The following is a 20,789-nucleotide window of genomic DNA, read 5'->3' as shown; positions in this document are numbered from 1 at the left end:
ACAAATGGTAATACTAACACTTGGATTGTAAGTGTGAGGTATTTAAATCTAGTTCCCCCCCCAGAAAAAAACCCTATTGCTCTACTCATTAATATTTTAATAATTCTATTCTCGAATAGGAAACCAGAGAATTTACACCAGCGTGGAAATTGTTTTCTGATGATACAACTATATTCTAAGAGTAATGCTTCTCAGACTTTGATGTGCAAATGAATTACCATGAACTCTTATTAAAATACAAATCTTGATTCAGTAAGTCTGGGGAAGAGCCTTCGATTCTATCTAACATATTCCCAGGTGATGTCACTGTTGTTGGTCCTTGACCCATACTTGAAATAGCGTGGTTCCAAAGGCAGGAAGAAGGATGTACTAGTTTGTTTCTGTTGCTTATTAGAAAATATATGGAACTGTGTATTTTATAATGAAAATGAAATTTGTTGCTTACAGTTTCAGAAGCTGGAAAGTATGAAGTTCAGGGAACAGATCTGGTGAGGGTTTTCCTTGGTGGAGTCTTTACAGCAGTGCAGGAGTCTCACATGGCAGAAAATGGTGAAGCAGAGAGAGAGAGAGTTCTTCATGCACTTTCCTTTTAAAGCCCTCAGAACCACGCCCCTGACCACCATTATTAATCGATGCACTATGGCATGGTCCTACAATATAATCACCTCTTCAAGGCCTCACCTTTCAAAAATACCATAATAAGATTTCCCACCCTCAGCACTTACTGTTGGGGTTAAGTTTTTGGGGGACATTCAAAGGCAAAGGGGAAGAAGAGGCTGACTGTAGGGTAACCATTGCCCCATGAAAGGGCACCAGTGTCTGATTCAAAGTCCTGAGAACACACCTGAGTCTTTGTCTTTCTGCTGTTTAATCGTAACTCCCACATGCTCCAGATGCTGCTTTTGCAGAAGAGTAGATAGTAATATTTACCTTACTGGATTGTAAGGATTTCATGAACTACTTTATTAGGTCTCAGAAGATGTTTGATGACATCTCTGGGAAGACCTAGCATAATGTTCTTAAGAAGCCTTGGTTTTAGAGAATGAAAGCCAAGTATAGGTGTTAATTTTTGCTTTGGTGGGGAAAAATAAAACACTAAAAAGCAATGGAAAGCAAAGGCTCACCTACCTTTGTAGTGAAGGGGAAGGAAATAAACAACATAAATTTATCTCATGCTTTTCCTTAACACAATTTGATAGGAAAAAATGTCATTCAAACACCACTATGTTGACAAAATATTGGGGGATCCTATTTGGAAAGTTACAGTTGATAAACAGTCCAGTTTTAAAAATAGTACTCTATATAACATGACTAAAATATAAATAAAACTATGTCACTACCCTCTTTAAATTCTTATATAACTGACTCCTTTGGGGATTAGGTCCATATCTTGGAATAAACTTGTTATAAACAGTCTTTGATGATCTGGCAAATATCTACTTTTCATCCTCTTCCCCACTGAAATTTATGCTATTTTTACTGGAGTGAACATTTCCCGCCTCATGGTAGTGATCACCCACAGACACACACATACAAATGCACACATGTACACACACATTCAAAGATATGACTCTTGGCCCAGTCTTTCTTATTGCCTGTCAAGTATCACCTCAAATATCACTTTTTAAGACCTCATATCTGCCATATATACCCCTTTCTTTGCATACCTCTATCATAGTACTTATGACATTATGAAAAAACAATCTTTTCATTAGTGTAGTATATTTCGTTTTTTTTTTTTTTTTTTTGTCGTTTTTTCGTGACCGGCACTCAGCCAGTGAGTGCACCAGTCAGTCCTATATAGGATCCGAACCTGCGGCAGGAGCGTCGCCGCGCTCCCAGCGCAGCACTCTACCAAGTGCGCCACGGGCTCGGCCCAAAAACAATCTTTTCATATATTATTTTGCCCCCTGTATAAAGACTTGTGAAGTCTTTATCCGTATTTCACTAGGAAATACACACCATATTTCCTGGCACATGTAACCTGAGAAAATCTCTCTTCTGAAACTGGGAAAAAAAACACGTATCTAAATTTCTCATTAAGGAAAACTTGTAGCTCACTAGATTTTAAACCAAAAGTTTTATCTCATTTTGGAAAATTCTCATACCCAATAAAATTTTAAAGCATCGATATCCCAGTACTTCCATGGAATTACAGCCTTAATCTGAAAAGATTTTTTGTGGAGGTGATAATTAGCTGACTTTTTCAGTATGTATTGATAAGGGTAAGACTACTGGGTTAGTGTCCAGTTTGACTAAATAATATGTCATCATTACTGACTGACAAATGCTGTAATATTTGTAACCACAAGGCTCTCTGATTTTTAAAAAAATCAAGAGCAAGACACATCCTCAAGAATCTATCTAGAGATTTCATATGGCCAATTGCATAACTATCTCCAAATCACTGGCCTAGACTGGCAACGAATAAAGAATGTATTTAACAGGTTTCTGGTAGAATAATTTCATCAGTAAAGTGAATAAATTTCCTGCATATGAATATATTCTGCTGATGTCAGCCAAGTTGTGGGTTTAAGTAACATTTTTGACTGATCATTTGATACATGGTTTTTAATTGGCTAGCCTAACATTTTTTGTCTGAGTATTGGTATGGGGCCCTGAGCAGAAAATGATATTAACTCTAAATTGACTTCCAATTGGTAGATCTCATTCAGCAGGGGAGGAAAGGGGACATCATGCTGCTGCTGCTGCTACTTAAAAAATGGTGGCTGGGGTTTTGAAGGGAAATGGGGGAGTTAAAAATCAAGTTTATTTTTTAAATCATTGTGGTTGTTCAAATGATAAAGTTGTTCTTACCTTTAATTTTCATAAATGGAAAATTGGGAAAACTTGTTTTGGAAACTTGGACAAAACACTATTTAGCTTAGTTGGCTACTACTAAGCTTGAACTTTGTAGACTTTGGCAGAAGGTAGCAAGTGTGACAGAGGCTGTTTTTCTGAAATGAATAAAGGAACATTGAACATTTGGGTTCTATTATTTCCATTTAAGAACTTTCCAGATACAGAATTGCTGCACCCTCACTATAAGCTGACAACTCACTTAAAATTCACACAAATTGATTAAAAAATACAAGGGCCTCAAGCACTGCTTTCCGACTGTGCATACTTTGATTATACTGAATGCGTGCAGTGTGTGTCTGAAGAATGTGTCAGCTTATGAAGAACTGGGACAATTTCTAAAGCTTAGCCTCAGAGTTCTCAAATTAAATATTTGTGGAGCCAAAATGCATAATGGAAAATACACACAATCTAGCTGCTTCTAATTAGGAGTGGGCCCCTGTTTCTTATACTTGAACAGGTGGCTATTCATCATTAAGATGAAAAATGTTTATTAATATGAAATTTTGTAGTCTTTACAATTCGGAATCAATGATAAAAACCTTTTTTCCCTCTTCTTTTCTTTTTTTGACCGATAAGGGGATCACAACCCTTTGCTCTGTGTTGTCTGCACCACGCTCAGCCAGTGAGCGCACCGGCCATCCCTATACAGGATCCAAGCCATGGCCTCGGCGCTACCAGTGCCGCACTCTCCCGAGTGAGCCACGGGGCCGACCTGTTTTTTTTTCCTCTTCTATCAAGAACTTGTAATTGTCTTATACTAATGTTTCTGTCCTCTGATCTGTTACTTAACAGCTTTACAAAAGTGTACTTGACCTTCTTCCCCCTTATGTCAGCTGTTGGCCTATGTAATGAGGATAGTGCCCCATTTTTAAAGAGTTTTGTATTTGATCCGTTTTACTAGGTAATACAAAGGAAGTGGTAATGTGGGACTCATCTGGTGATTTTGTCATTTGGATCAGTCAATCTGATGGGGTTATGTTTATTAATCACATATGTACTTTAATATGTCTGCATTTGAATGGTTTTTTCTTTTGCATTATTCTGTGAACACATAGGCTCTGCAAGTAAGAAACATTAAAAAATAACAGCTTGTGAATTCACTTGTGATGGTTACTTAAAATGTATCAAAATGGAATATTTTGTGATATTCTTTGTTTACAGACTGGTAAGTAATCACTGAAATGCAAACCATACACATGCATAATGGAAAATTGTGGAATTCCCTAATGATGTTGTCATTTATAGTATCAAAATGGAAAGCCAAGGAGGAAGGTAATATTTAATGAGTGCCTATGGCTAGGCTTAGTTTATTCACATAGTATATTCAATTATTTCCATTTGGAGTCTCAGGAAAGTCTAGTAACTTGTCTAAGGTCACCCAGCCTGTAAATGTTGGAACCTAAGTCTGTTTAATTCAAAATGTGACTTTTAAACCTGACTGTACTGTTTCCAATTTTGAATTAGTCTTTTTAATGATTTACTTTTGGCTTAACTTTAAAATTTCCTTGGAAATTTTTTAAAAAATATTTTGATTTTTTATAGAAATGTCCAGCTCTTCTTTAATCAGATGTCCCTTTAAGAATGTCATGGGACTGAACCAAGAATTGTGGGGGTATTTTCTTTGTAGTGAGAATCTGTAAAGAATGTCCTTTTTTGCATCCTAGCTTCTTGTGGGATATTCCCAAACAGAATAGTTTCTAGATATGCATGAACAAAACCCAGGATTCTGGACTTAGAGCATTTAAAAAAAAAATGCTGATGAAAATCTAGATATTATGTGTCTAAAGTAAAGGGCAGAACATTAACTTCCTGAAAACATAGTGATTGCTTTCTTCCTTTGGAAGCTAAGATCTCTCAGCATGAGATTTTATTTATAAACCATACTGTTTCTCTTACAGGAGGTTCATCATAAGGTCATCTTTTTGACTGTCCAAATTGAAGTACTAAAATAATTATTGCTCTGTTAACATGCTAGACAAAGTGACAAAGCCATTTTGTATGTGAGCCTCTGTTTGCTGAGTTAGAAAGGCATAAAGTGAATATTTGACCCAAGAGAAATATTCACAAAATTTGAAAAGAAGATTGTACAATGCACATAGGATAAAATTCAGATCCTTTCTGGAGAAAAGAAACCACTCAGAGAATTCTGTTTAAATCATACGTACGTCATTTGTTTTGAAGCTACTAAACTTGATCTGTGACTGATTATTTTCTATAGCTCATGTATAATGAATACTTGCAGTCAAATGACTAGGTATTATTTATTCAAATGATTGTGCAAGAAAAACAGATTGCTTTCCATAGTGACCTGGGAGGCCAAAAACATTGATGATGCGGGTAGTACGTTAATAATGAAATTTAAAAAGAAAAAAAACTAAATATAAAACAAATTGGCTCATGGAATTAGTCATAAAACCTGGTGGTTGTGCTGTTACTGATTACAGGTGTCACCGTCTCTGTGAGAGGACAGATGATTTCACTAGACTGATGGTCACTGTGGGTAATAAAGGCAAAGTATTTACAAGGCTGCTCTGACTGCAAAGTCTGTTTGAGGAGGTTGTATGTGGGTATGTGTGTGCATGCACACATGCTCTCAGCTGTGCATCTTGCAGGCCTTCCATGTGGATGATGTTACTGTTTAACCCAGAATTGGCTAGTATTGCTATGTTGCAATCAGAACGTTTGTGTTGACAATGGTTTATTATAATATTTTGTCCATCAATACTTTTTTTTAAATTGAAACATAGTTGATTGTACATATCTGTGGGGTACAGAGCTGAATATAAATACCTGTGTGCAGTATGTGAGGCTCAAATCAGGATAATTAGTGTATTCAACATTATACAATATGATCACTTTTCGTGCCCTTTACCAATTCTTCCCTTACCCTCTCTACCCCTCCCCTTTTCCCACCTCTGGTAACCTCAGTTCTGTTCTCTCCTTTTGAAAGTTCAACTTATTATTCTGATTGATGTATCTTTCTTTCTTTCTCTCATTTATTTATTTTTAACTCCCACTTATGAGTGAGGACATGCGGTATTTCTCTTTCTGTGCTTGGCTTAATTCACTTAACATAATTTTTTCTAAGTTCATCCATGCTGCTGAAAATGGCAGCATTTCATTATTTTTTTATGGCAGAATTATATTCCATTGTGTAAATATACCACATTTTCCTTATCCAGTCATCTGATGATGGACTTTTAGGTTGGTTCCAGCTCTTGGCTATTGTAAATAGAGCTGCAATAAACATGGGATGCAGGTATCTCTTCGACATGATGATTTCCATACCTTTGGATATGTGCCCAGCAGTGGAATAGCTGCATCATATGATAGATCTATCTGTAGTTTTCTGAGGAACCTCCATACAATTTTCCATAATGGGCTGCACCAATTTACAGTCCCACAAACAGTGTAAGAGAGTTCCCCTTTCTCTGCATCCTTGCCAGCATTTGTTATTCTCAGTCTTTTCGATAATAGACAGTCTGACTGGGGTGAGATGATATCTCAGTGTGGTTTTGATTTGCATTTCCCTGATGCTGAGTGATGTAGAGCATTTTTTCATGTGTCTGTTGACCATTTGTATATCTTCCTTTGAGAAATGTCTTTTCAGCTTTTTTGCCCATTTTTCTAATTGAGTTATTTGTTTTTTTAAGTTTAGTTGTTTGAGTTCCTTGTATATTCCAAATATTAATCCTTTGTTGATGCATAGTTTGCAAATATTTTCTTCTAGTTTGTAGGTTGTCTTTTCACTGTGTTAATTGTTTCTTTTGCTGTGCAGAAGCTTTTTAGTTTGATATAATCCCGTTTGTTTATTTTGTCTTTTGTTGCTTGTGCTTTTGGGGTCATATTCATAAAGTCTTTGCCCAGTCCTACTTCCTGAAGTATTTCCCCTATGTTTTAGGAGTTTTATAGTTTTGAGTCTTATATTTAAGTCCTTTTTGAGTTAGTATATGGTGAAAGGTAGGACATTCATCAATAATTTTTAAAAGGGAGGTGAATGTGTTCAGGAATTAGTTTCTTAACCTTTTTTCCTTTGTGTTGCTTTATAAGCCCTGAAAGTCCATAAAGGCTCTAAGGTGTCTGTTACTGTGCTTTCTTTTCAAATGAAGTCCTTTGTTTAATTTTGCATTTTAGTATGTAAGGAGAGAATGAACAGAATGAGAACTTAACTTGAATTCTATCTCTATCCAAACTTAAAAGTCATTATATCATTTAGAGCAGAAGAGTGGAGCTAATATAATAGTTGGGATTTAGCCATGTCTTTGGTGCCTAATAGGCCTTAGTGAATGTGTGTTGAAAGCTGGTTGAACTGTGGTCACTGGGTGCCTGAGCCATGTACAAGTCACCATATACTATGGCTACCACCTAACTCTGGCTTCTCATTCTCTTCCTTTCTTTGGCTTATTTTCTTTCGGATAATCTTTAAATATCTATTCTTTGATGTTATTTAATCTACACAATCTTCCATAGAGAATCCAAGAAAATAGGCTTGTTTTTATTTATCACCAGTGTGACCCCTAGCATCTTTGTTTACCCTAACTTCTCTCCCGAACTTTGGTGTATTTCCCATACTCCTGAATTCTATATTGAGCATCTCTAAGCATATTACACTGGAATTTCAAAGTTAATATGTTCAAAGTTGAGTTCATCTTTTCCCTTTTCCCTCCCTCACTGTTAAAGCATATTTAAGCTTGAAGTTTAAGCTAGACACCGCATCATCTCAGCCCCCACCTCAGCATATCTCACCTAACACAATCATTTGGTTGCTGAGCCCTCCCCATTCTACCTTCAAATGTGTCTCTTTCCTTGGTAATGTCTCAGGTCAAGCTCTGATCACAATATTTGGAGACTACTGCAATTACATATGAACTTTTTTTCCTATGTCTCACCTTTTCTTGATGATTTATGCTGGACATGTTGACCAGAATGGGCTTTCTAACACAAAAATTTCATCACTTAAATTTTCCTGCTGAAAATATTCTACCATTCCCTCCATAGGATTATCTTGTGGTTATCAAGGCTATTCAGGATCTGGCCCTAATTGTTTTTACCTCCTCCATTTATCCACATCCCCAGGAGATTCTGTGCTCACAGCCATATTGATCCCTCAGTATTCAGTGAAAACACCTTCCATGTGCAAAGCTCTCTGCCATTGTCCTTATGTTATTAGGGGCATTTGCCTGGCATTCCCTTCTTGTTTCTTTTCCTATTGGCTGGGGGAGCACTTACTCATCCTTAAGGGTCCTTTCGCTGACACAGAGTGAATATTTATTGAGTAACTAAGTAAGGCATTTCTCATCTATTCAACTTTGACAAAGGTAGCAAAGCTACATAGTGGGGAAGAGACTGCCTTTTCAACAAGTGGTGCTTGGAAAACTGGATACTCATGTGTAGGAGAATGAAACTAGACCCGTATATTTCACCATATACCAAAATCAACTCAAAATGGATTAAAGAATTAAATATACATCCTGAAACAATAAAACTCCTTAAAGAAAACATAGGGGAAACACTCCAGGAAGTAGGAGTGGGTACAGAATTCATGAATAGGACCCAGAAAGCACAGGCAACTAAAGGAAAATTAAACAAATGGGATTCTATCAAACTAAAAAGCTTCTGCACAGCAAAAGAAGCAATCAACAGAGTAAAGAGACAACCAACAGAGTGGGAAAAAATATTTGCAAAATATACATCTGACAAAGGATTAATATCCAGAACATACAAGGAACTCAAACAACTTTACAGCAAAAAAAATAAATAACCCAATTAAAAAATGGGCAAAGGAGCTGAATAGGCATTTCTCAAAGGAAGATATACAAATGGCCAACAGACACATGGAAAAATGCTCAACATTACTCAGCATCCAGGAATTGCAAATCAAGACCACTTCGAGAAACCATCTCACTCCAGTTAGGATGGCTAACATCCAAAAGACTGAGAACGATAAGTGCTGGAGAGGTTGTGTAGGAAAAGGAACTCTCATACACTGTTGGTGGGGCTGCAAAATGGTGCAGCCTTTATGGAAAATGGTATGGAAGTTCTTCAAACAATTACAGATTGATCTACCATATGACCTAGCTATTCCACTGCTGGGAATATACCCAGAGGAATGGAAATCATCATGCCGAAGGGATACCTGTACTCCAATGCTTATTGCAGCACTGTTTACAATAGCTGAGAGCTGGAACGAGCCCAAATGTCCATCATCTGATGAGTGGATAAGGAAACTGTGGTACATATATACAACGGAATACTACTCTGCTATAAAAAAGAATGAACTACTACCATTCGCAACAACATGGATGGACTTAGAGAAAATTATATTAAGTGAAACAATTCAGGCACAGATAGAGAAATACCACATGTTCTCACTTATTTGTGGGAGCTAAAAATTAATAAATAAATAAACACAAACAAATAAAGAGTGGGGGTGGGGGGAAGAAGACAGAATAACCAGAAAAATTCCTTGAACTATTTAAGTCAAGTACACAGATACGATGTGGGAGGGGAGGTGAAAGGAGGGGGGTAAAGGAACAGGTAAAGGGGCATGAAAATCAAGTACAATGTGTTTTGAGAAGTAAAATAAAATTAAATTAAATAAAAAAAATCACTTGATATACACCTTTACTACAACAGCATTTTAAAAATATTTATTTTTATTTGTACATATTTGTGGGGTACAGTGTGTTGTTTGCATATATTATACAATGTGCATATATTATACAATGATACACTTAGGGTAGATAGCATGTCCATCACCTAAACATTTATCTTTTCATCTGAAAAAAAAGTGGTTCTCATACCACAGTGTTTTATAGATTCTATTGCAATTACAGATTCATATACTTTTTTCTACTTAGGCTGTGAATTCCTTAAGATTAGTGCCAAAGCTTATTCATCTTTTCTCTTCCTAGCACACAGCCCAGTGCCTGCACATAAGTAGGCACTAAGTAAATATTCACTGAGTCAGACCACTAGAGTTGCAGCCAAAAGGTGTTGCCTCTGGATCGGTGGTGTGGATGAACCATATTCCCAGGGGTGATGTGGGGTGGCCTTGTGACCCTGCACCCACTGTGCATAGTGTGGATATGCCTTATCTTCTCCTGTGGAGGCTGAGTTTGTAGTGGCTGAAGAAATGGACTGTATCCAATAGTGCCTTTTGATGGAGACATTAGTGTTAGAAATAACTGGTATTCCATGTGGACTAAGGTATTTTGAGGTATAAATGTCTGTGGGAGTCTACAATATAATGTCAATACCTTGAGGGCAGGTGTCAGGGACTCTGCTTCTGTGTCTTGCAAAGAGTGAGCTCAACCCATGGAGTTTAATTCATACTGCTGGCTCAGGTCAATAGTTTTTCATTGTTGTTATTGTTTTTACTTTTAATTTGGAAATAATTTCAAATTTACAAAAATGGAAAATTTGTCAATAATAAAAAATACAAAGACCACTTCTCCAGCTTTTACTCAGATTCACCTAAACATTTCAGTCCATTGCTTTATCATTTATATAATCCCTCCCCCTCTTTCTCACACTTTTCTTCCTGAACCATCTGAGGATATTGCATACAATTGCTCTTTGTACCTATCTACTTCAGTGTGTATTTTGTAAGGATCAGGTATTCTTTTATAAAACCAGAGTGCAATCATCAATATCAATAAATTTATCATTGATAGAATACTTTTACATACCATTTGTATTTCAGTTTTATCAATTGAGCCAATAGCTTCTTTTAGAGCATTTTCCCCCTTCAGCCTAGGGGATCCGGGTTAGGATCAAGTACTGCATTTGCTTATTATGTCTCCTTACCTTCCTTTAATGTAAAACGTTTCAACAGCCTTTCTTTCATATCTAATATAAATAAATAGTACCTTAAAGTTATTACTTAAATTTCTTTGAGTAAATTGATAGTATTTCTGAAACATCACATGAAATAAAACAGGTCCTTTAAAAAAAAAGCTTATATTCAAAAAGAGCAGTTTGAATACACCAGTATTTGTTTTGGCAAATAAATAGGCTCTTTCTGGTAATGCCAGAAAATACTTATTATCGTGTTTCTGTTGATACCCAAACCCAACAAAATAGTGTACTGGAGGACAGTTGAAAGTTTTTATTTCTTTTCAAATGAAATATTCTCTTCAGTTTTTGAAACCTTAAATGCCAAGAAGACTGAATTTCCTTCAGACCTCTATTTTGACCAGTTAATTGATATTAAGTCTTTGAATAAAAGCTTTTGTTATTTTGAGGAAAGTGTGCTATTTTGACTACAGGTACTTATAAATTAATTCCTTGGAGAATAACACCCTGAAGGTATTAAAACACAATACATGAATATTTAATAGACAGCAAATATTTAGACTGGTTAAACAAGAAAGTAAATTAGCATGGAATTATCTAAGCTGCTTTGGGTATTTATCCCCACTATTGGAGAGTGTTGTGTGGTGTGGTGTTTCTGTTTGTTGTTGTTTGTCATCTGTTCTGCCATCTCAGTTAAACTCATGAATTGAGAAGCAGCCTGGGCTTATTTCCACAACATTCAGACCTTACTGTGCATTTACACTTGCTTACAATATGCTTTTCTTTTCTTTCCAAGCATGGTCATCTTTCATTTTCACACCACAGGGTGTTCAGGACAGCCACTGAACACAGTGCAGTCAAATTGTCATAGGCAGCGAGGTAAAAGGGATACTGTCAAATGCCATTTTTTGAAACTTTAATTTGTTCTTCTCTCTTCATTGTTTATGATAACCTCCTAGAAACTGGAAAATAGCATTTCCTTCCCTGCTGTTTTTGTCATTTGTGTTTGGAAGACAATTTTTTTCAATGAAAAAATAGTTGCCTTTAAATGGGAAGGAAAAAAATGCCAAAGCTATACACTTTTATTTTCCACAGTAATCACGATGTTTTCCTTCCTTCCTTTATTGGATTTTTTGGATGAATTTATGAGAATTAGGGAAGAAGTGGCTGGCAAAGGCAGGATAAAGTAGTTGGGAGCACAGATCCTGGAGTCTCAGTGCCTGGGTTCAAATCCTAACACACTTTACAAGCTAGTGATGTCCGGCGAGTTATTCCATCTCTGTCCTCTAAATGTTCTCATCTATAAAATGGGGATTATATAATGGGTCCTACACATGAAGTTGTTATGAGCATTTATTGAGCCAATACTTGTAGAATACTTAAAACAGCACCTATGATATAGTAAGTGGTATGTAAGTGTTTGTTAAATAAAAATAAGTCTCCCTCTTCCTCCCAATCTTATTGTGCTCATCCTTTTTCCTCATGGGTATGACTTAGTGGCAACCAGAATTCATAGCACTTTGGAGGATCCTCTTCAGAGGGGTAGGTGACCATTCAGTGAAGAAATGTGGATCTTTTTGAATTTTAATCTTTTCAAAAGTCAAAAAGTATCAGCTTGCCACTCATCTTGTGCCTTGCCTTGGTTGAGAGAAGGCATTATTAAAAGGCAAAATACATTTGTGTGCCCCTGGACCTGTGATCACTCTCAGCATGCCTTCATTTTCATAAGAACAAGCTATGTAAATTTGAAAGAAGACATATTTTCAAACATGACCCTGCGATGCATGTCCTCACCTTTTAAAAAAATGCTCCAGCTAGTATTAAAAGTAGACTATGTGATATATATTTAGAAAAATTGGTTGTAATCGTTTGGGGTTTAATATGTCTATTAAAAATCTTTGGGATTTAATGTCTTTTAAAAAATCTAAATGTAATTAAAACGAGTCATTTTTGAAGCCTAGTAGGTCACTGGTAGTTTATATTTATTTTATATTAAAGACAGCAACAGAAAAAACATGATCTCTTGGACTTGCAGGAATTTGGGGACATTTCAATGTGTGGAGACCATTTTTAGTAATCATAGGGTTACATGAAATAGATTATTTACATTATTGAGGGCATAATATCCTAGATGACAGCTTTTACAATGCATTAAAATATAAAACTGTCAGTAAAGCTAAATAAGCCTTAAATCAACATATTCTCAGAGGGCAAAGTCAGAATAAATGTAAACTTCTTATGATTTTAATGATGTGGCTGAGGATATACTTTAAAAGAAAAAGAAAACAGCTAGCACTTAAGGATAGTAGACAATTCGAAGTTTATGATGAGAATTTATGATGAGAAGTTTATGATGAGAATCTAAAAAGCAAATGACTTTCTAGATTATTTACTTGTTGCATTTGTGGGTAACAGTTTTTCTCTTAATTATACAAATTTCATGACAATAGATATAATTAATCACATATTTTTAAAAACAGTGAAAATCAACTTCCTGCCATTGTGTTTCTGTTGTCATTCCTGAATGTGTGTCCCGTAGTTAGTTGCTTTATTAGGCAGTGGTGGTAGCTCAGGAAGCCTGGTTTTCTCTTTGTACTGATTTCTATGCAGTGTTGATAAAAAGCATCTAAGAGGAATTTTGATTAATTATTGACATGACTGTACTTTGTTTGTTAAAATGCTCCCTTTGCTTTTTTCTACACTGAGGGTAGAAATAGTTTCTTAAGGTAATGAAGAAATGAGTATTATTAATATATAGGAAAGATACACCACGTTTAAACTGGTTGACATAAGTGCTATTATAATTTCTGTAGTTTACTGGAAAATAAAAATGGGGGCTGGAGTTGAGCTATATGAGAAGGACAGTTGGAAGTGTTTAGTGGATTATAAGTCCACCTAAAGACTTTTAAAGTACATACATTCTTAATGGTCCCTTATGAAAAACCCTGAGACAATAAGCCATGTTCCACTATCCAGACAGGGTAGATGTTACAAGATGTATTAAGCTGAACCTGTAGTGAATGTTCCATTGCATAATTCTGTAAATTTTTCCAGGATCTCTTAATGGTTAGATTGTTATCAGTAAATTTCTCCTGATTTTCTGTTTTCTCTATTCATATTCAGACGGGAGTTTGGGCCAAAGTCATGTACTTTATTTTAGATCTTCCCTGTTATTATCAGGGTTAACATCTTGCTCTCAACAATTTCCCTCTAGGGACATTTCAAAACTGAATTGCTGGAATGGAGAGGTGAGAATATACTGACATATAAATCATGAGACTCTCCATTATATTCATGTTAACTATGATGTACTAGTGGGTTAGAAAGAAATAAATAATTATCATGTTTGATTTATCTTAAATAATTTAGGTATTTCTGAGGGTAGTTTTGCCATGCCAAGATTAATTATTTAATATTGTAGTATGCGGCAACTGTGGTAAGTTTTCTTTGATGAGTACGAGGTTGTTTGATGTACTGTTTTTAGTAGGTTTTTAGTTTTTTTTTTTTTGAATGATATGTTTATTTTATTTTTTTTTCTTCCAAATTTTATTTTATTTTGTCAATATACAATGTGGTTGATTATTGTGGCCCATTACCAAAACCTTCTTCCCTTCTCCCTCTCCCCCCTCCCTCCCAACAATGTCCTTTCTGTTTGCTTATCATATCAATTTCAAGGAATTGTAATTGTTGTGTCTTCCTCCCCCCACCCCTGTTTTTTTTGTGTATTCATTTATTTATACACCAACAAATTTGAAAATCTGGAAGAAATGGATAAATTTCTGGACACACACAAGCTACCAGAACTGAGCCAAGAAGAAATAGAAAATCTGAACAGACCAATAACAATAAAGGAGATTGAAGCTGTTATCAGAAGGCTCCCAACAAAGAAAAGCCCAGGACCAGACAGATTCACAGCAGAATTTCGCCAAACATTCAAAGAGGAATTGACACCAATTCTTTATAAACTATTCCAAAAGATTGAAACAGACGCAAATCTCCCAAACTCATTCTATGAAGCAAACATCATCCTAATACCAAAACCAGGTAAAGATTCAACTAAAAAAGAAAACTACAGGCCAACATCCTTGATGAATATAGATGCAAAAATCCTCAATAAAATACTAGCTAACAGAATACAGCAACATATACGTAAAATTATTCACCATGATCAAGTGGGATTCATCCCAGGGATGCAAGGTTGGTTCAACATACGCAAATCAATAAATGGGATACACCATATTAATAAACTCGAACACAAAGACCTTATGGTCATCTCTATAGATGCTGAAAAAGCATTTGATAAAATTCAACATTCATTCAGGGCAACGACCCTGTATAAGTTAGGTATAGATGTAAATTATCTCAACATAATTAAAGCCATATATGATAAACCCACTGCCAATATCATCCTGAATGTGGAAAAGCTGAAAGCTTTTCCTTTAAGAACAGGAACTAGGCAAGGATGCCCACTCTCACAACTCCTATTCAACATAGTGTTGGAAGTACTAGCCAGAGCAATTAGAGAAGAGAAGGGAATAAAGGGCATCCAGATTGGAAAAGATGAAGTCAAACTGTCCCTATTTGCAGATGACATGATCCTATATATCGAACAGCTTAAAGCCTCTACAAAAAAATTCTTGGAGTTGATAAATGATTTCAGCAAAGTAGCAGGATACAAAATCAACACACAAAAATCAGTAGCATTTCTATTCTCCAATAGTGAACGTGCAGAAAGAGAAATCAAGAAAGCTTGCCCATTTACAATAGCTACCAAAAAAATAAAATACTTAGGAACTGAGTGAACCAAGGATGTGAAAAATCTCTATAATGAGAACTACAAACTACTGCTGAGAGAAATTAGAGAGGATACAAGAAGATGGAAAGATATCCCATGCTCTTGGATTGGAAGAATCAGTATTATGAAAATGTCCATACTACCCAAAGTGATATACAAATTCAATGCAATCCCCATCAAAATTCCAATGACATTTTTATCAGAAGTAGGTTTTTAGTTTTAAAGTTAGTGAGAAATCTCTCAGATAGAACTTTAATAACAAAGGAACCTGGAGCTGCAGTTGGTTTTAATGGCATATTTAAGAGAACTAGTTTTTGAGAATTAAAACAACACACTTGTTTATCTATGTCAAACCTTGCCTCTTGTCATCTTTTTGTAGATTGGTATTTATCTAAATATTAAACCATCCTTTACACTGTTTGTATAGTGACATAGTTCAAGTTGGCTCTTGCCTATATTTTGCTTACTTATTAAAAATTTTGCATGTAGTTAATTAAATTGCATGAAATATAATTAGCTTAGTTTCAAGTGCTAAGGAATCAATGAAATTCAATGTTTTTGTGGTGAGTTGAGACAAAGCTGCATTTGTGTCAGTGCCAGCAATAAAGGCAGCAGAGAATCACTGAGACAGGGCGTGCAGCCAACCTGGGATCCGAGCCTAAACTGACTGGAGAGGGTTTTTGAATATACCTTTGAGAAAGTGTGTCAAAGTCAGTTGTACAGACAGCAGTGAGGACACATGCAGAACAAAGAGGTGAGCTATTCAGAAACACTTAGGGCCCAAGATGGGGCAGTGAAAAGCCCACTTCCTTAGTACATTGGGCGTAGAAAGCCTAGGAATCAATAAGAACTGGAGACTGTGAGAACAAAACTAGGGCACCACCAGCAAGATAGTCAGCCAACACTGCTCTCCTGCCTCAGGAGGCTCTTAAGTGCTGTTCATTAGACTCCCAGTCTCGAAGCATAGCTAGCCAAAGATGCAGTAATTTGCCACACCTGGCAAACTGTGACAGAGTGTCGTTGGCATACCCACACTGACTGGAACTAGCAATGATTAATTATGTAATGGGTCGGCACCATGCAGTTCGGTGAGGTTGTGAGCAAAGTACTGTTTTATTTGTGATTCCTCCCCTTCTACTTTGATATTTTAACTCTAAAATAAAACTGCAAAGGAATTTATCTAGTAAAGAGATAAAAAAAAATAAAAATAAAAACCAGGTTGGAGAGAAGTCTGCACATAACCATTTATTAATTCAGGCTTTCATTCAACAAATATATTTTGAATGCCTTAGTATGTAATTATCCAAAGTGAATGAATATTCATTCGTCTTTGAAATTCAAACTCCATTTTGCTAATGAACAGCCCAGTGTTTACCCAGAGGTACAGAGTTAGCAGTGGCAAAATTAATTTGGATCCCAAACTTCTTTCTTTGTTTACACAGTTCTTCAGGTCTCTTCAAAGTCCTGGCTAGAACCAAAGGTGGTCTGATCTTGGCTCTGAGCATCCTCTGATAGAGCAAGAAATGGTAGAGATAATAATTGGATGTGTAATTTATGTTTAGAGTTGGTGCTAAGCACTTGAGAGGTCGGAGTGCGAGCTTGCTGCCATTGTTGATATTAATTACTAACATCTCCCGAGTGTTTTGAATGTTCTGGGATGTGTGGTGTGTTGCTTCCCATTACCTCACTTAATGCAGTTTTAGTAGAAATAGGTGCGCTTTAGGTAGTCTCTATCTCTGAGATTGTACAGACCTGGCCACACCCTTTCCCTAGGACCATAACAAGACTGGTCCCTTTTGGTGTTTGCTCACATACACAGTCCGAAAAAGCAACATAGAATTCTCACCTGGCTCAGTCGCTCTGGGAACTCAGCCTAGAGAAATCAGTTGTTTCCTATTATATTTTGGTGTTTTAGCATCTGACGAGAAAGATGTTTTGTCTTTTGGATATAAAAATTAAGTAACTGTACCAATATCAGGTATGTCCTTCTAGTTGCAAATCGTACATAGATCAATTTTTTGCATTCAAGAATTTAACATTTTGAAATTCATTTTGGGCTTTTCCACATACACTTGTCTCCTTTGTGAATAAAGGCATGCTTTTGCACAGACCACTACAGTTTCCAGAGTATTTTTGTAGTTTCTAGAATGCATGTTTTCATTTTATCTTAAATAGATAAGAGAAGTTTCAGCAAGAAATTTAGCTGAACACAGGAGGAATTTACATGGTTAACATGGTGTTTGCAGATTTTGTATTCCAGCAAGTTATTTTAAGGATTGCTCTTTTACACTATATTAAAGTCAAATTATATACAATTTAATGTTCTGAATATATAGAGGCATATGTAGGTTTGGTAATGATTACCTATATGTTTTATGTGTCCATATAATAGGTGTTGGATCTTTTCTTAAAGGAAATACAATATGCAGTTGTGAGAAATAATATAGAGACATCCCTTGTAACTTTACACGTTTTCTCCCAATGATATTTTACAAAACTATATTATGGTATCGTAACTAGGATATTGACATGGATACAATTCACCTTTCCCCAGTTTTACTCAGATTTCCTCAGTTTTATGCGTACTGTTTAGTGTGTGTATGTGTATTTAGTTCCATAAAATAAAAATATGGAACACATAACAAATTTGCGTGTCATCCTTGTGCAGGGGCCATGCTAATATCTCCATTGTCCAATTTTAGTACACGTGCTACAGAAGTGAGCAAAGGACTTTTATTTGCATCAGGGCTGGCTTCATCACTCAGTTATGGAGCAATCCTTTGAGGTTTCATGCGCCGACTTTGCTGTCTCCAAATCCTTAATTTTATGTTTGTGTTTGTGTTTTGTAAGTGAAGTCCGATGGGATAATGGGGCATGCCCCAGGACCGAAGCCTTGGTTCAGGTGCCTGCCTCTTTGGGATGGGTTCTCTGCTGCTGGCTCCCCACCTCCTAGGACTCCAAGCTCTTCTTGGCCTCTTCCTCCCTGCTCCTGTCCAACAACTGCTGCTGTCCTCTGCTCCTGGTGGGGAGGGTCAGGGGTCTAAAGCAAGAGCTCCGTAGGTCCCAGAACAGGGCATTGATGTGGCCATCCTCATATAGGAGTGCCCGGCGGGTGCCTCAGCGAGCAATCCCCTCACCCACTCCCGATCTAGATGCCCAGTGCATCCTTGCGTAGGAATTGTATTCCTCCTGTAGGTCGTCAGTCTGCTTGTGGATTGGGGCCATGGGTCTGTGGGAATGCAGATGCCTGGCTCGACTTCCCTAGTTGGTGCGCAGAGCATTGCTCCAGCGTCTGGTGGGAGCCGGAACTCAATAGCCCGCGAGTGGGCAGTTTGTGTAAGCTGTGGGCACATGGATCCCAGAAGGTCCTCGCTGGTATCCCGGTACCTGCGGGATCGCAACAGTATGTAGAAAATAAACACACCGTGGCAGGTTGAGAGAGAAGCTGAGGAAGAAAGGAAAAAACTTGACTTTAGTACCTTTAATGGCACTTTCCCCCTGCTTTTTGGATAAGGCATCTTTGTGATAGGCATACTGTTATGTTCAGCATCATTTGCTATCCACGGTGCCCACTTGTTTTCACTGCATCATCCTGTATTTGCTTCAAATTTCAGTGACATAATAAGAAGATATTCAGTGAGACTGTGTGGGGACTAGAGCAGCACAAAACCCATAATGATATAAATATGTGGTGGAAAATTACAATAAAACCCTTGCATCTTCCACTTTAATTTTGCCTCAAGGAAATGGCAAAATGCCCAGCTGGCAATAACCAGTTCTAAATGAGCTGCCAAAACTACTAGGTGCTGAAATACATAGTTGCTCTTCCCCATTCTGGTGCCTGACTATATAGGTTTTGGGGGTTGTGTTTCAAAGCCAGAGCAGGTGCCTGCCACCTGGAAGTATTTTCTTAAGTGCCATGCTAATATCAACACAATGAGACCTATTGAAATGTATTTAAAAATAACATTGAAACTGCTTTACATGTGTATACATGTCTTTTGAAATAAAATCATAAATAGGCCTAAAATGTTTTCATTGAAATTCAAAGGGATCTGATTTGTGTCTTGGAACAATGAAGGGTTCTTATAAAAAGGAACATGCTGATGGAAAACATTTAGATAAAATATTTGAAAAATTTGTAAATGTAGGTTGAAGTACTAGCATAACAAAACTAGATTGTTTCACCTTAGAACCCTACAAATAGAGGTGCTGAGGTGATGGTAAAAGTAAGTACATTTTTATGACACGTTTCAATCCTGGAGGCCAAAGGACCTCTCTTGTTTCATTTGAAAAAACTACATTCATTTTGGTGTTTGTAAAACATTTATACATGATCATTCTAGGGCACTTAAAGGCAGGTCCTTGTCTCCAGTTAAAGTTTTTCTTTTCCTCAAGCTAGTACTCGAGTTTTCCATCAGCGTCTCTGCATAGATATTGCATTAGGGATCAGTGAACTTTAAAAGTTTCCAAAGTCAACTTTTGTTTTAATGCTTGTGTGTATAATGTGAACCATTTCCCAGAGCTCACCTAACTCAACAACTACTTTGTTTCTCATTCTGCCTGACCTGAAGTTTTCTCTGTGTAATATGTTGGCTGTTTTCTAATTCAGACTACGTAATTCAGACTGGATCCACACAGTGTATTTCTCCCTCCACCATCTTGAAAGCCAATCAAAGATGGTTCATTGAAATCTAGTATTAATAGAATGCATTTTTATCATTAATTTCACATCCTAATCTCCTTCTCCCAAACCTATTGCCAGATCCCCAAATAAGAGCAGGACAAAGTGATTTTATAGTCACCCATTTTTGCTACTCAGAGTTGCTAATTAAAAGCAAAATGTCTAATCAATCCTGTGGGAAGAAGAAAGAGACCAAGCAAGGGGCCCAGATAATCTGTAAATTGGGTAATTAATATAAGAATAGTGACTCTGTTGTCTTTGAGAGCTTTTTTAGTATATTTGGTGGAAATAAACTGTTCATGTCCTCTAGTGGTTGGTGAGGTCTGCAACTTGACTTGCTTTCCTCTCCTGGGTGTTTGCCAAGCAGATTGGTCTTCATTCAGCACATCTGTATCTGGGTAGATGCTGTCTATACTGCCACAGTATACTCTTCTAAATCTATTATTTCTCTAAGAATTACTTCCATGTTCTAATTTTTCCCTTTTTTGGCTTGTTCTCATGTTCTATCTTGCCCTAACTTTTAAGTTTTCCTTTCTCCTCTCCATTGCGTATTCTCCTTCATTGGCAACTTACAAGTACTTACATCACCTTGTGGTGATTCATGTTTCCCATCAATAATGAAAAGTGCTTATGTTCCAGAGAGCAGAGCCC

The 20,789-nt window shown here is 36.7% G+C and overlaps 1 protein-coding gene and 1 non-coding gene across 4 annotated transcripts in view; one reads left to right on the top strand and one right to left on the bottom strand.

The window, feature by feature from the left end:
* Positions 1-20,789, top strand: part of PRKD1 (protein kinase D1) — a 301,199-nt gene that overhangs the window by 78,677 nt on the left and 201,733 nt on the right. The gene's annotated exons all lie outside the window — the stretch shown is intronic.
* On the bottom strand, positions 18,078-18,180 carry LOC134374204 (U6 spliceosomal RNA). The gene has a single exon (XR_010023077.1). It is a non-coding gene; the product is annotated as a U6 spliceosomal RNA (small nuclear RNA).

Source organism: Cynocephalus volans, chromosome 3, assembly GCF_027409185.1.
Source record: "Cynocephalus volans isolate mCynVol1 chromosome 3, mCynVol1.pri, whole genome shotgun sequence".
NCBI classification, from domain to species: domain Eukaryota; kingdom Metazoa; phylum Chordata; class Mammalia; order Dermoptera; family Cynocephalidae; genus Cynocephalus; species Cynocephalus volans.
Note: the sequence above shows the minus strand (reverse complement) of the source record. Positions and strands in the feature narration are given on the sequence as shown.